Genomic DNA, 6,820 nt, shown 5'->3' on the forward strand with positions numbered 1-6,820 from the left:
TCGTACCGTATTGGTACTTAAGATCTTTCGGTTCAGGAAATTCGGTACCGATACCCAGTATCATTTGCCCATCTCTGACCACAGGTTTCATACGAACAACATTATTGTCATACAACTTTTTTGTTGATTTTCTTTTGGTTATCTTTTAGTGTTTTTTCCTATATTTCCTTTTTATTCTTGTGAACGGTTTCCGTGCGCAACACGCTTGTAGTAATTTCAAAACACATGTAAACACAGACTAAAGAACAAAAGACGTTCGCCGCAACGCGGCGATAGTAAAAAAACTAGTTTTTATTCATAAGAGGAGCCATCATATACATGAGATTAGAGGGCATATTTTGAAAATAAATAAACAACTTTCATCATATTCATAAAGGGGCCGACATATTAAAACCCTAAAGTGAATGATATATATTTTCATTATTCATGCAAAGAAAAAGGGAGAAAAAGGAGAAGGGGATTCGATCGCAGCCGTGAGACATCGACTAAAGCACAAATTTTTATTATATTTTCTCATCTTTCAAAGTTGATGATGTTCAACCAATTCACCAATTCGGGATGAAAACCCTCTGAAGACAACAATGAGCGGCTAAATCTCTTGTGACTTTTACCCGGATGAACTTTTGCTTTGTTTTGCAGTGAACTTTGTTTACGGATTGGTGTACAGCTTGACCACTTGTGTAGGATTATTGGTAAATGTTTCTTGTATTTGAATTTGTAGGTCCCGTTTTTTCGGTGGATTGATAACGAAAACCTATCTTTGTTTATCACGAACACGGTAACGGGTGCGGAATCCCCGTGACGGTGCAAACCAAACACAGTGTAAAATAAGAACACGCGTAACCAAAAGATTCAATATCTATTGATTAGGGATGAGAACGATACAAACATATACAAACAATGTTTAAAGACTCTCTCTCAAAGTCTCACAGCTCTTGTGTCTCGTCCAAGTTTCACACAGAAACTATGAGAGCTATATATACTTAGACAGACACAGATATGACGAAACACAACTAACTCTCGGCGAAACACACAAAGTCGACGAAACTGGCGAGTTCGTCGACAAACATTTCAAATCTATTCTTGTTTCGTCGTAAATTTTGGGCCCAATTAGAAAGTCAAAGCCCAATGGAGTCTCGGCCCACACACCTATTTCGTCGACGAAACAGAAGGAGGATTGAAAACTTTGCAAACTTTGACAATTTGTGACGTCATAATGACATCACTAAGGTGATGTCATGGTGATGTGTTGGCGGGAAAGGCCGCGGCTCTCCGTGCTTCGTGTGTCGAACTCTGGGGCGCACGTCGGAGGAATGTCGTGACGTCGGGCTTGATCCGAACCTAACCGTGTCGTAACCAAGTCGAACCGAGTCGAGTCGAACCGAGCCGCGTCGCGTCCACACAAAGTGTATCAACAAACTCCCCCTGGACGCTACTCGTGATGGTTCGTCTTCTGTGATTGTTCGTCTTCTGTGTCTTTCATGTCGGAGGATCTTCAAAGTCTTCACGCGTCGTAAGTAGAAAGTGTATCAACAAACTCCCCATTTCATTTAGGAAGTGTGTTAACAAACTCCCCCTTAGAATGAACCCTCCATTGAGTCATGCTTGTGAATCTTTTGATCTTCAATTCTTTAGATCCTTGTGGTGTTATTGAGAGGTCAGCGGCAACTCGATCATGTTTATCTTTTAAGTGCCTTTACGTCGTGTCTTCATTCCAAAGCTTGCCATCGAACATGTTTTCCTCGCCTTTAGCATATGCACACGCAAGAAATCTAAACGCATAATGAGAACAACTGCTTGGAATATAGTCAAATTAAACAAACGACACATATGAGATCAAATCTCAATCAAACACCTACCGACAACAGTTTGAAAGTTTAGAAAATGTTCAGTCTTAATCCTTTAACTTTCAAAACTCGTTAACTTCGACCATTTATGAAGATGCAATTGTTTTCCGGCTTTCGATCAGAATTTTGGTTAGGATAGACTCGAGTTCCAACATCGGTCAATCAAAATAAACTAGAAGCAAAATCCTTTTGGCTTTTATAAAGTTTATATTAAAACACCCCTAAAATCTTTTTGGAATTTTTCATTTTTCAAATGTAAAGACGGAAAACAATAAATAAATATATACAGAAGATGCAAAAACTAAAAGCAGTAAATAAATATTTACAAACATTCTTTTTGCGAGTTCGAGGGTAAGAGAATCATATCAGTGTACGGTCACGCCAAAACGCTCTTGTTGTTCAATTAGTTAACATTAAGATAAGCATCCTATAACAATTATCGGTATTGTTGTCCACTTAAGCTCAACTTATCAGATGTAATCATGGCGAGGGGATACGATTAGGTATGATTTATACTTACCGACCGGTGTTCATCCACACACGACACATTCCCGTATCAAGGTATGCACGAGAGTTCATCTTACCGGTGAGTATACCGATTATCATCTGTTTGACCGTATATGATGTGAGATTCTCACTTATTTTGATTTGAAAACAAGCCCTTTGTGATAGAATCACTTATTGATGAGGAACTTGATTTTCGATGCATGAGGGCACAGGAGCAAGTCCGTGAACAGGTCAGTACTTTTGTACAGCAGAGAGACGAACTTGACTCCCGGATAAATGTGATATTTTATCACTTATTTTGATGGACATGTGATTGTTGATCACTTATTGAAGTCGAATGCAGTATGTACACGTATGTATGGTATCATGGAAGATCTAGACTTGCGTCCCTGTTATTTTTCGGTAAAAGATACAACCATGATACCCAGATGGTAAGCAGCATAAAGACCGAATATCTCAGAACCTCAACAACCTCTCAAACGAAATTTCGGTACTAAGACCATATGCCAATGTGTGGTTCCTACCTGGTCTTCAGTTGATTTAAGGTTTATATCACCCTGCACACTTTAAAATGATTGTGAGCCTACCGATACATCTTATATAGAGCTGCTTATCGTTTTTCATTTAAGGTTTAAAGAGGTTTGGACAGACCACTAATGTACTATCATTTTCTCTTTTTCTCGCCAGGAAACTCATTTTTGTTTTTCTATTGTTTTTGTGTTTTTTAAAATTTTCGATGTTTTTGGATTTTTCAAATTTTGGATTTACTCCCCCTAAAATCAACAAACTAAGATAAAATTTAAAAGACACAAAGATATTTTCAAAAACGATTTCCCGATGTCGGTTAACTCATGTTTTACCTCAATGCCGTTTACCAAAATTAATTTTAATCAGAAATGATTTTATCGAATTTTGAAAAAATCAGTTGGCATGTCGGTAATCGGTGTGGACCATGACAACATTGACGAGTTTCATAGTGAAACAATCACGTGTGAGGTGATATTTGAGTTCAACGTGTCAGGCCAAAGAGTGCTGTACGATATAATAATCCATAAAGCAGCTTAAATATCGACTAAGTATAGGAGAGATTAGAAATTTAAAACCGTATTCTGCAACTGCTTCATGCATTGCCAGAAATCTGAGCGCTCTCCTTAACTGGATATCCACCCGGTGTGGATTTCAAAGTCGATTTTGTAGCTACTGAAAAATCTCTTCACAACAACACGATCAAAAACCTTTGGTTCCGGCTGGTCTTCCACATTGCACCAGCGAAGGTCTTTGTCTTTCTCTTGAGAAGTAGTGTGTGGTTGTTCAATCCACTCCAAGGCATCCCCACACCCGGTTGGTTTGTACAACGAACACATTTTCATCAATCACACCGCAAGGAAATGTACATTGCACGTTCATCTTGTTGATTGTGAACTTCAGACGTGCCGCAGGTGTGTACATTTTAATTTGAATCTATCCTGGGGACCCGATCAACTCCTTTAACAATCACACTTTTGAAATGATTTGCATTTTGTCGAAGTTTTTCAATCTCTTCAACAGATAATTCTGTCTCCTTTTTCTTCTTCTCTCCAACAAAGGAAACAATTTCTTCTGTCGCCTATCTTGTGCAAGGACGTACCACTATCAACAATCCTATGACTATCGATAGTTCCTCCCGGAACTTCCTACACACTCACTCAGAGATTAGTTGGAGAGGGGGACCCAAGCCTTCATAGACTTGGGTTGCCCCTGAGAATCAAGAAATGTAATTTCAATTTCTTGAAGATTTTCAAACACCGCACCTCCCCCTGAACTTTCACCCGATTTAGGTCTCCAAGCTTGTTTTTGTTTACCAGATTGTGTATTATGTACAATTTCTGGTTTTAATGGTTGTGACAAACTAGGTTTCCTTTTAACCGTTTTGACTTCAGATTTTAAAGCCTTTTCAATAGCTTTGATGTTATGACGTCGTTGTTTCGTTTCTTGTTCCTTAACAGTTCTTTTATCATGTTTTGGAGAAACAGGACGACGTTGTGAGTGACCTTGTTCAGAAGGGGTTCTTTCAACAAAATTTGGTTTGGGCGAGTTTGTGCAGTCTTTAATGATGTGCCCAAACTTCCCACATTTAAAACACATTCTCATTTCAACAAACTTAGGAGAATTTGATCGACTAGCAGATGTCGAACCTGTAGAACCTGAGGTACTTGCTCTTTCATCACACTCGTTTGTGTGTTTGGTGTAATTGTTATCGCTATTACGTTTCAAAATCTTGACTTGTTGTACAAAATCGGTGTTTGATTTGTTTTCAAAAGTCTCAATTTTATCCGTACCATTTGATGCTACAAATTTAACATCTTTTTCTTTCTTCTTGTAACGAGCTCCTTTTGATTCAACCTTAGCCTTTGGCTTTGGAGCTCGTTGTTGTTGTTTACCCTTAAAAGCAATTGGTTGTTGCTTTGTCGGTGATTTTTGGTTTCCAAATTGTTTTCTAATTTCTGATTTTGGAACAGGATCACATTGTGTTACCACAACTCCGGGAATGGTCTTTCCCAAAAATTTATTCGTGTTGTCCTCAAAAACTTTATCAATCAAAGATGGATTGACAATTTTAATTGGAAAATCATTGTCCGAATAAATTTTACTATCACCGACTAAAGTGTACAACAAGGTATTGCTCTTAACAGCAGCCACACATTCCTTGTCATTCTTGACATCTTTGACAGGATCTATCACTTGCTTGGCAACAGGTTGCACGGCAGGAGTAGGAGGATCACAAAGAATATGATTCTCAATTCGAATTTCTACTCCTTTCGCCTCATCAAGTGATTCATCTTAGTCACTTACATCTGATTCATCATCTGAAGAATCATAGTCCTCAATGGTTGGAGGACTTTGATTTGAAGCACATGATGACTTTTCTTTGTTATCAGATGAGCCCTCCGATGAATTATCCGGTTTGAACCCTAGGCCAGTAGTAACTTCCTCATAATCAAGAGGCACACTGGGTTCCTACCGAGGCATATCCTCTTCATCGGGCATTTTGGTATAGTTGTGTCTCAAAGGGGGTGGACACGCCTTATACCCTACGCCTTTCATGTTTCCCTTTAGTTGTTGAACGTCGATGATGTGATGGAGCATAAATCGGGAGTTAGAATAACTCTCCAATTTTTGCTTGATTGCATCATGCTCGCATTTGGCAATGGCTAGTTCCCTTTTGGTTTCCTCAACAATGGTAATGTAATCATTAATACTAATTTGTTTGTGATATACAACTTTGTTCACTTCGGAAACACTTTTCTTTAAGGTTTCAATAACAGATTTAAATTCCTTTTCATTTCGAACTAAAGCCATATTTGCCTCTTTGCACTTTGAAAGTTCAACAACCAAACTCTGATTGTGACTATGAACCGTTTCAGATTCACGTTTCAAATCAGCACATTTAAGTTTCATATCAGCACAATCACTACATATGCTATGAGTTTCAGATCTTACCTGACTCGTAGAGGCTAAGACATTTGCCATAAAGGCAGTTTGACTAGAAAAAGATCCATCTTCAGAACTATAATCTCCAGCATTTGAGCCTTCTTCATCTGAACTCCCGCTATAACCTGAGCTATCATCGCTTTCAGCAAATTCTTCTCTGTGAACATGCTTGATGTAGTTGATGATTTTTGCATAGCATGCAGTTCCATCTCCTTGATTACCATCTCCGAGTTGTACAGACCAATCACATCCTTCATCAGCTTGAACAACTAATGCTCTGTTGGTGTTTGAAGGTCTAGACTGGTTCTGGTTGTTGTTCACCGCTACTATCCCTTTTCCACGGTTATCTTGATTGGCATTGGAAGTACTTGTCTGATTCCTGAATGGATTCTGGTTGCCTTATCTGCTTGGCCGAGTGCACTCACGTTTGAAGTGTCCCCTTTCGCCACAATTGAAACAAGTAACCGCATTGTTATCAAACCCGTACTTCGTATCATTCTTGCCTTCCAATGAAGTTCTTCCCGTTTGAGCCATGAAATCCTTTGCCCGTCTAACAGCACTTGCAAACGCCCACTTGATATCCATTAACTCCATTTCATCACGGTCTATCTGCTGATAATCTTCATTGGTCATATTGATGTTTCCAATGTGACCTACCACCAATCCACAATAGGAACTGAACATTGTGTTGAGAAGCTCCAAATGTTCCTTAGCAACTTCTACACTGACTTTTGAAAGATTGGATGTATCAACTCTGACAGTGTTGGTGTTTTGGAGTGAAGGATTGTTGATATAATGTGCTTGTTGCTGTTGGGCTTGTGGTTGGGGTATGGATTGCGACATATAAGCACTTTGATTCCACTGTGGTTGGGCTTGATTGAACTGTGGAAACGGAGATGAGCTTGTGTTGGATACAAACGCCGTTTGAAGCTTCGGTTGCTGAATAGAACTAGCTGAAGGACCAAAGCCAGGCAAATACATTTCTGTGTTTTGAG

This window comes from Helianthus annuus, chromosome 6, assembly GCF_002127325.2.
Source record: "Helianthus annuus cultivar XRQ/B chromosome 6, HanXRQr2.0-SUNRISE, whole genome shotgun sequence".
NCBI lineage: Eukaryota > Viridiplantae > Streptophyta > Magnoliopsida > Asterales > Asteraceae > Helianthus > Helianthus annuus.